Source organism: Carassius gibelio, chromosome B22, assembly GCF_023724105.1.
Source record: "Carassius gibelio isolate Cgi1373 ecotype wild population from Czech Republic chromosome B22, carGib1.2-hapl.c, whole genome shotgun sequence".
NCBI lineage: Eukaryota > Metazoa > Chordata > Actinopteri > Cypriniformes > Cyprinidae > Carassius > Carassius gibelio.
The window spans coordinates 47,263,747-47,271,246 of NC_068417.1; the positions used below are offsets into that span (position 1 = coordinate 47,263,747).

General features: G+C 40.4%; 13 non-coding genes across 13 annotated transcripts; all 13 read left to right on the forward strand.

Annotated features, from left to right (window-relative positions):
* Window positions 1–306: 306 nt before the first annotated feature.
* Window positions 307–425, forward strand: LOC128008622 (5S ribosomal RNA). The gene has a single exon (XR_008180356.1). It is a non-coding gene; the product is annotated as a 5S ribosomal RNA (ribosomal RNA).
* A 510-nt stretch (window positions 426–935) lies between these two features.
* Window positions 936–1,054, forward strand: LOC128000863 (5S ribosomal RNA). Its single transcript, XR_008173636.1, has one exon. It is a non-coding gene; the product is annotated as a 5S ribosomal RNA (ribosomal RNA).
* A 512-nt stretch (window positions 1,055–1,566) lies between these two features.
* On the forward strand, window positions 1,567–1,685 carry LOC127995582 (5S ribosomal RNA). Its single transcript, XR_008168524.1, has one exon. It is a non-coding gene; the product is annotated as a 5S ribosomal RNA (ribosomal RNA).
* Window positions 1,686–2,195: 510 nt separating this feature from the next.
* LOC127996664 (5S ribosomal RNA) lies at window positions 2,196–2,314 on the forward strand. The gene has a single exon (XR_008169560.1). It is a non-coding gene; the product is annotated as a 5S ribosomal RNA (ribosomal RNA).
* Window positions 2,315–2,535: 221 nt separating this feature from the next.
* On the forward strand, window positions 2,536–2,654 carry LOC128008623 (5S ribosomal RNA). Its single transcript, XR_008180357.1, has one exon. It is a non-coding gene; the product is annotated as a 5S ribosomal RNA (ribosomal RNA).
* A 509-nt stretch (window positions 2,655–3,163) lies between these two features.
* On the forward strand, window positions 3,164–3,282 carry LOC128008624 (5S ribosomal RNA). Its single transcript, XR_008180358.1, has one exon. It is a non-coding gene; the product is annotated as a 5S ribosomal RNA (ribosomal RNA).
* Window positions 3,283–3,792: 510 nt separating this feature from the next.
* LOC128007606 (5S ribosomal RNA) lies at window positions 3,793–3,911 on the forward strand. Its single transcript, XR_008179362.1, has one exon. It is a non-coding gene; the product is annotated as a 5S ribosomal RNA (ribosomal RNA).
* Window positions 3,912–4,298: 387 nt separating this feature from the next.
* LOC128007617 (5S ribosomal RNA) lies at window positions 4,299–4,417 on the forward strand. Its single transcript, XR_008179374.1, has one exon. It is a non-coding gene; the product is annotated as a 5S ribosomal RNA (ribosomal RNA).
* A 358-nt stretch (window positions 4,418–4,775) lies between these two features.
* Window positions 4,776–4,894, forward strand: LOC127994462 (5S ribosomal RNA). Its single transcript, XR_008167448.1, has one exon. It is a non-coding gene; the product is annotated as a 5S ribosomal RNA (ribosomal RNA).
* Window positions 4,895–5,411: 517 nt separating this feature from the next.
* On the forward strand, window positions 5,412–5,530 carry LOC128008626 (5S ribosomal RNA). The gene has a single exon (XR_008180360.1). It is a non-coding gene; the product is annotated as a 5S ribosomal RNA (ribosomal RNA).
* Window positions 5,531–6,040: 510 nt separating this feature from the next.
* On the forward strand, window positions 6,041–6,159 carry LOC128008627 (5S ribosomal RNA). Its single transcript, XR_008180361.1, has one exon. It is a non-coding gene; the product is annotated as a 5S ribosomal RNA (ribosomal RNA).
* A 512-nt stretch (window positions 6,160–6,671) lies between these two features.
* LOC127995583 (5S ribosomal RNA) lies at window positions 6,672–6,790 on the forward strand. Its single transcript, XR_008168525.1, has one exon. It is a non-coding gene; the product is annotated as a 5S ribosomal RNA (ribosomal RNA).
* A 510-nt stretch (window positions 6,791–7,300) lies between these two features.
* On the forward strand, window positions 7,301–7,419 carry LOC128000950 (5S ribosomal RNA). The gene has a single exon (XR_008173721.1). It is a non-coding gene; the product is annotated as a 5S ribosomal RNA (ribosomal RNA).
* Window positions 7,420–7,500: the final 81 nt, after the last annotated feature.

The window sequence follows — 7,500 nt, forward strand, 5'->3', positions numbered from 1 at the left end:
GCAGGTTTAGGTCTGGTTAGCACTTTGATGAGAGACTGCCTGGGAATACCAGGTGCTTTAATCTCTTTGGAAAATTTCACGAATAATATAATAATCTTTCTTTAAAAAAAAAAAAAAAAAAAAAAAAAAAAGGGTCAATGCCCGATCTCTGAATCTTAGCAGGTTTAGGTATGGTTAGCACTTTGATGAGAGACTGCCTAGGAATACCAGGTGCTTTAAGCTTTTGGGTTTTCTTTCCTACTTATATAATGTACTGGCGATTAGATTGGCTGGTCTTTAAATAGCCCTCTCTTTGCTGCTGTCTTCGCTTACGGCCATACCAACCTGGCTATGCCCGATCTCGTCTGATCTCGGAAGCTAAGCAGGTTTGGGCCTGGTTAGTACTTGGATGGGAGACCGCCTGGGAATACCAGGTGCTGTAAGCTTTTTGGACATTTTTCACTTAGTATATAATAATTTTGCCAAAAAATAGAGTCAATGCCCGATCTCTGAATATTAACAGGTTTGGGCCTGGTTAGTACATGGATGGGAGACTGCCTGGGAATACCAGGTGCTGTAAGCTTTTTGGACATTTTTCACTTAGTATATAATAATTTTGCCAAAAAATAGAGTCAATGCCCGATCTCTGAATCTTAGCAGGTTTAGGTCTGGTTAGCACTTTGATGAGAGACTGCCTGGGAATACCAGGTGCTTTAATCTCTTTGGAAAATTTCACGAATTATATAATAATCTTTCATTTAAAAAAAAAAAAAAAAAAAAAGAGTCAATGCCCGATCTCTGAATCTTAGCAGGTTTAGGTATGGTTAGCACTTTGATGAGAGACTGCCTAGGAATACCAGGTGCTTTAAGCTTTTGGGTTTTCTTTCCTACTTATATAATGTACTGGCGATTAGATTGGCTGGTCTTTAAATAGCCCTCTCTTTGCTGCTGTCTTCGCTTACGGCCATACAAACCTGGCTATGCCCGATCTCGTCTGATCTCGGAAGCTAAGCAGGTTTGGGCCTGGTTAGTACTTGGATGGGAGACCGCCTGGGAATACCAGGTGCTGTAAGCTTTTTGGACATTTTTCACTTAGTATATAATAATTTTGCCAAAAAATAGAGTCAATGCCCGATCTCTGAATATTAACAGGTTTGGGCCTGGTTAGTACATGGATGGGAGACTGCCTGGGAATACCAGGTGCTGTAAGCTTTTTGGACATTTTTCACTTAGTATATAATAATTTTGCCAAAAAATAGAGTCAATGCCCGATCTCTGAATCTTAGCAGGTTTAGGTCTGGTTAGCACTTTGATGAGAGACTGCCTGGGAATACCAGGTGCTTTAATCTCTTTGGAAAATTTAACGAATTATATAATAATCTTTCATTTAAAAAAAAAAAAAAAAAAAAAAAGAGTCAATGCCCGATCTCTGAATCTTAGCAGGTTTAGGTATGGTTAGCACTTTGATGAGAGACTGCCTAGGAATACCAGGTGCTTTAAGCTTTTGGGTTTTCTTTCCTACTTATATAATGTACTGGCGATTAGATTGGCTGGTCTTTAAATAGCCCTCTCTTTGCTGCTGTCTTCGCTTACGGCCATACCAACCTGGCTATGCCCGATCTCGTCTGATCTCGGGAGCTAAGCAGGTTTGGGCCTGGTTAGTACTTGGATGGGAGACCGCCTGGGAATACCAGGTGCTGTAAGCTTTTTGGACATTTTTCACTTAGTATATAATAATTTTGCCAAAAAATAGAGTCAATGCCCGATCTCTGAATATTAACAAGTTTGGGCCTGGTTAGTACATGGATGGGAGACTGCCTGGGAATACCAGGTGCTGTAAGCTTTTTGGACATTTTTCACTTAGTATATAATAATTTTGCCAAAAAATAGAGTCAATGCCTGATCTCTGAATCTTAGCAGGTTTAGGTCTGGTTAGCACTTTGATGAGAGACTGCCTGGGAATACCAGGTGCTTTAATCTCTTTGGAAAATTTCACGAATTATATAATAATCTTTCATTTAAAAAAAAAAAAAAAAAAAAAGAGTCAATGCCCGATCTCTGAATCTTAGCAGGTTTAGGTATGGTTAGCACTTTGATGAGAGACTGCCTAGGAATACCAGGTGCTTTAAGCTTTTGGGTTTTCTTTCCTACTTATATAATGTACTGGCGATTAGATTGGCTGGTCTTTAAATAGCCCTCTCTTTGCTGCTGTCTTCGCTTACGGCCATACCAACCCGGCTATGCCCGATCTCGTCTGATCTCGGAAGCTAAGCAGGTTTGGGCCTGGTTAGTACTTGGATGGGAGACCGCCTGGGAATACCAGGTGCTGTAAGCTTTTTGGACATTTTTCACTTAGTATATAATAATTTTGCCAAAAAATAGAGTCAATGCCCGATCTCTGAATATTAACAAGTTTGGGCCTGGTTAGTACATGGATGGGAGACTGCCTGGGAATACCAGGTGCTGTAAGCTTTTGGGTTTTCTTTCCTACTTATATAATGTACTGGCGATTAGATTGGCTGGTCTTTAAATAGCCCTCTCTTTGCTGCTGTCTTCGCTTACGGCCATACCAACCTGGCTATGCCCGATCTCGTCTGATCTCGGAAGCTAAGCAGGTTTGGGCCTGGTTAGTACTTGGATGGGAGACCGCCTGGGAATACCAGGTGCTGTAAGCTTTTTGGACATTTTTCACTTAGTATATAATAATTTTGCCAAAAAATAGAGTCAATGCCCGATCTCTGAATATTAACAGGTTTGGGCCTGGTTAGTACATGGATGGGAGACTGCCTGGGAATACCAGGTGCTGTAAGCTTTTTGGACATTTTTCACTTAGTATATAATAATTTTGCCAAAAAATAGAGTCAATGCCCGATCTCTGAATCTTAGCAGGTTTAGGTCTGGTTAGCACTTTGATGAGAGACTGCCTGGGAATACCAGGTGCTTTAATCTCTTTGGAAAATTTCACGAATTATATAATAATCTTTCATTTAAAAAAAAAAAAAAAAAAAAGAGTCAATGCCCGATCTCTGAATCTTAGCAGGTTTAGGTATGGTTAGCACTTTGATGAGAGACTGCCTAGGAATACCAGGTGCTTTAAGCTTTTGGGTTTTCTTTCCTACTTATATAATGTACTGGCGATTAGATTGGCTGGTCTTTAAATAGCCCTCTCTTTGCTGCTGTCTTCGCTTACGGCCATACCAACCTGGCTATGCCCGATCTCGTCTGATCTCGGAAGCTAAGCAGGTTTGGGCCTGGTTAGTACTTGGATGGGAGACCGCCTGGGAATACCAGGTGCTGTAAGCTTTTTGGACATTTTTCACTTAGTATATAATAATTTTGCCAAAAAATAGAGTCAATGCCCGATCTCTGAATATTAACAAGTTTGGGCCTGGTTAGTACATGGATGGGAGACTGCCTGGGAATACCAGGTGCTGTAAGCTTTTTGGACATTTTTCACTTAGTATATAATAATTTTGCCAAAAAATAGAGTCAATGCCCGATCTCTGAATCTTAGCAGGTTTAGGTCTGGTTAGCACTTTGATGAGAGACTGCCTGGGAATACCAGGTGCTTTAATCTCTTTGGAAAATTTCACGAATTATATAATAATCTTTCATTTAAAAAAAAAAAAAAAAAAAAAGAGTCAATGCCCGATCTCTGAATCTTAGCAGGTTTAGGTATGGTTAGCACTTTGATGAGAGACTGCCTAGGAATACCAGGTGCTTTAAGCTTTTGGGTTTTCTTTCCTACTTATATAATGTACTGGCGATTAGATTGGCTGGTCTTTAAATAGCCCTCTCTTTGCAGCAGTCTTCGCTTACGGCCATACCAACCTGGCTATGCCCGATCTCATCTGATCTCGGAAGCTAAGCAGGTTTGGGCCTGGTTAGTACTTGGATGGGAGACCGCCTGGGAATACCAGGTGCTGTAAGCTTTTTGGACATTTTTCACTTAGTATATAATAATTTTGCCAACAAATAGAGTCAATGCCCGATCTCTGAATCTTAGCAGGTTTAGGTCTGGTTAGCACTTTGATGAGAGACTGCCTGGGAATACCAGGTGCTTTAATCTCTTTGGAAAATTTCACGAATTATATAATAATCTTTCATTAAAAAAAAAAAAAAAAAAAAAAAAAAAAAAAAAAAAGAGTCAATGTTCGATCTCTGAATCTTAGCAGGTTTAGGTATGGTTAGCACTTTGATGAGAGACTGCCTAGGAATACCAGGTGCTTTAAGCTTTTGGGTTTTCTTTCCTACTTATATAATGTACTGGCGATTAGATTGGCTGGTCTTTAAATAGCCCTCTCTTTGCTGCTGTCTTCGCTTACGGCCATACCAACCTGGCTATGCCCGATCTCATCTGATCTCGGAAGCTAAGCAGGTTTGGGCCTGGTTAGTACTTGGATGGGAGACCGCCTGGGAATACCAGGTGCTGTAAGCTTTTTGGACATTTTTCACTTAGTATATAATAATTTTGCCAAAAAATAGAGTCAATGCCCGATCTCTGAATATTAGCAGGTTTGGGCCTGGTTAGTACATGGATGGGAGACTGCCTGGGAATACCAGGTGCTGTAAGCTTTTTGGACATTTTTCACTTAGTATATAATAATTTTGCCAAAAAATAGAGTCAATGCCCGATCTCTGAATCTTAGCAGGTTTAGGTCTGGTTAGCACTTTGATGAGAGACTGCCTAGGAATACCAGGTGCTTTAAGCTTTTGGGTTTTCTTTCCTACTTATATAATGTACTGGCGATTAGATTGGCTGGTCTTTAAATAGCCCTCTCTTTGCTGCTGTCTTCGCTTATGGCCATACCAACCTGGCTATGCCCGATCTCGTCTGATCTCGGAAGCTAAGCAGGTTTGGGCCTGGTTAGTACTTGGATGGGAGACCGCCTGGGAATACCAGGTGCTGTAAGCTTTTCGGACATTTTTCACTTAGTATATAATAATTTTGCCAAAAAATAGAGTCAATGCCCGATCTCTGAATATTAACAGGTTTGGGCCTGGTTAGTACATGGATGGGAGACCGCCTGGGAATACCAGGTGCTGTAAGCTTTTTGGACATTTTTCACTTAGTATATAATAATTTTGCCAAAAAATAGAGTCAATGCCCGATCTCTGAATCTTAGCAGGTTTAGGTCTGGTTAGCACTTTGATGAGAGACTGCCTGGGAATACCAGGTGCTTTAATCTCTTTGGAAAATTTCACGAATAATATAATAATCTTTCTTTAAAAAAAAAAAAAAAAAAAAAAAAAAAAAGGGTCAATGCCCGATCTCTGAATCTTAGCAGGTTTAGGTATGGTTAGCACTTTGATGAGAGACTGCCTAGGAATACCAGGTGCTTTAAGCTTTTGGGTTTTCTTTCCTACTTATATAATGTACTGGCGATTAGATTGGCTGGTCTTTAAATAGCCCTCTCTTTGCTGCTGTCTTCGCTTACGGCCATACCAACCTGGCTATGCCCGATCTCGTCTGATCTCGGAAGCTAAGCAGGTTTGGGCCTGGTTAGTACTTGGATGGGAGACCGCCTGGGAATACCAGGTGCTGTAAGCTTTTTGGACATTTTTCACTTAGTATATAATAATTTTGCCAAAAAATAGAGTCAATGCCCGATCTCTGAATATTAACAGGTTTGGGCCTGGTTAGTACATGGATGGGAGACTGCCTGGGAATACCAGGTGCTGTAAGCTTTTTGGACATTTTTCACTTAGTATATAATAATTTTGCCAAAAAATAGAGTCAATGCCCGATCTCTGAATCTTAGCAGGTTTAGGTCTGGTTAGCACTTTGATGAGAGACTGCCTGGGAATACCAGGTGCTTTAATCTCTTTGGAAAATTTCACGAATTATATAATAATCTTTCATTTAAAAAAAAAAAAAAAAAAAAAGAGTCAATGCCCGATCTCTGAATCTTAGCAGGTTTAGGTATGGTTAGCACTTTGATGAGAGACTGCCTAGGAATACCAGGTGCTTTAAGCTTTTGGGTTTTCTTTCCTACTTATATAATGTACTGGCGATTAGATTGGCTGGTCTTTAAATAGCCCTCTCTTTGCTGCTGTCTTCGCTTACGGCCATACCAACCTGGCTATGCCCGATCTCGTCTGATCTCGGAAGCTAAGCAGGTTTGGGCCTGGTTAGTACTTGGATGGGAGACCGCCTGGGAATACCAGGTGCTGTAAGCTTTTTGGACATTTTTCACTTAGTATATAATAATTTTGCCAAAAAATAGAGTCAATGCCCGATCTCTGAATATTAACAGGTTTGGGCCTGGTTAGTACATGGATGGGAGACTGCCTGGGAATACCAGGTGCTGTAAGCTTTTTGGACATTTTTCACTTAGTATATAATAATTTTGCCAAAAAATAGAGTCAATGCCCGATCTCTGAATCTTAGCAGGTTTAGGTCTGGTTAGCACTTTGATGAGAGACTGCCTGGGAATACCAGGTGCTTTAATCTCTTTGGAAAATTTAACGAATTATATAATAATCTTTCATTTAAAAAAAAAAAAAAAAAAAAAAAGAGTCAATGCCCGATCTCTGAATCTTAGCAGGTTTAGGTATGGTTAGCACTTTGATGAGAGACTGCCTAGGAATACCAGGTGCTTTAAGCTTTTGGGTTTTCTTTCCTACTTATATAATGTACTGGCGATTAGATTGGCTGGTCTTTAAATAGCCCTCTCTTTGCTGCTGTCTTCGCTTACGGCCATACCAACCTGGCTATGCCCGATCTCGTCTGATCTCGGGAGCTAAGCAGGTTTGGGCCTGGTTAGTACTTGGATGGGAGACCGCCTGGGAATACCAGGTGCTGTAAGCTTTTTGGACATTTTTCACTTAGTATATAATAATTTTGCCAAAAAATAGAGTCAATGCCCGATCTCTGAATATTAACAAGTTTGGGCCTGGTTAGTACATGGATGGGAGACTGCCTGGGAATACCAGGTGCTGTAAGCTTTTTGGACATTTTTCACTTAGTATATAATAATTTTGCCAAAAAATAGAGTCAATGCCTGATCTCTGAATCTTAGCAGGTTTAGGTCTGGTTAGCACTTTGATGAGAGACTGCCTGGGAATACCAGGTGCTTTAATCTCTTTGGAAAATTTCACGAATTATATAATAATCTTTCATTTAAAAAAAAAAAAAAAAAAAAAGAGTCAATGCCCGATCTCTGAATCTTAGCAGGTTTAGGTATGGTTAGCACTTTGATGAGAGACTGCCTAGGAATACCAGGTGCTTTAAGCTTTTGGGTTTTCTTTCCTACTTATATAATGTACTGGCGATTAGATTGGCTGGTCTTTAAATAGCCCTCTCTTTGCTGCTGTCTTCGCTTACGGCCATACCAACCCGGCTATTCCTGATCTCGTCTGATCTCGGAAGCTAAGCAGGTTTGGGCCTGGTTAGTACTTGGATGGGAGACCGCCTGGGAATACCAGGTGCTGTAAGCTTTTTGGACATTTTTCACTTAGTATATAATAATTTTGCCAAAAAATAGAGTCAATGCCCGATCTCTGAATATTAACAAGTTT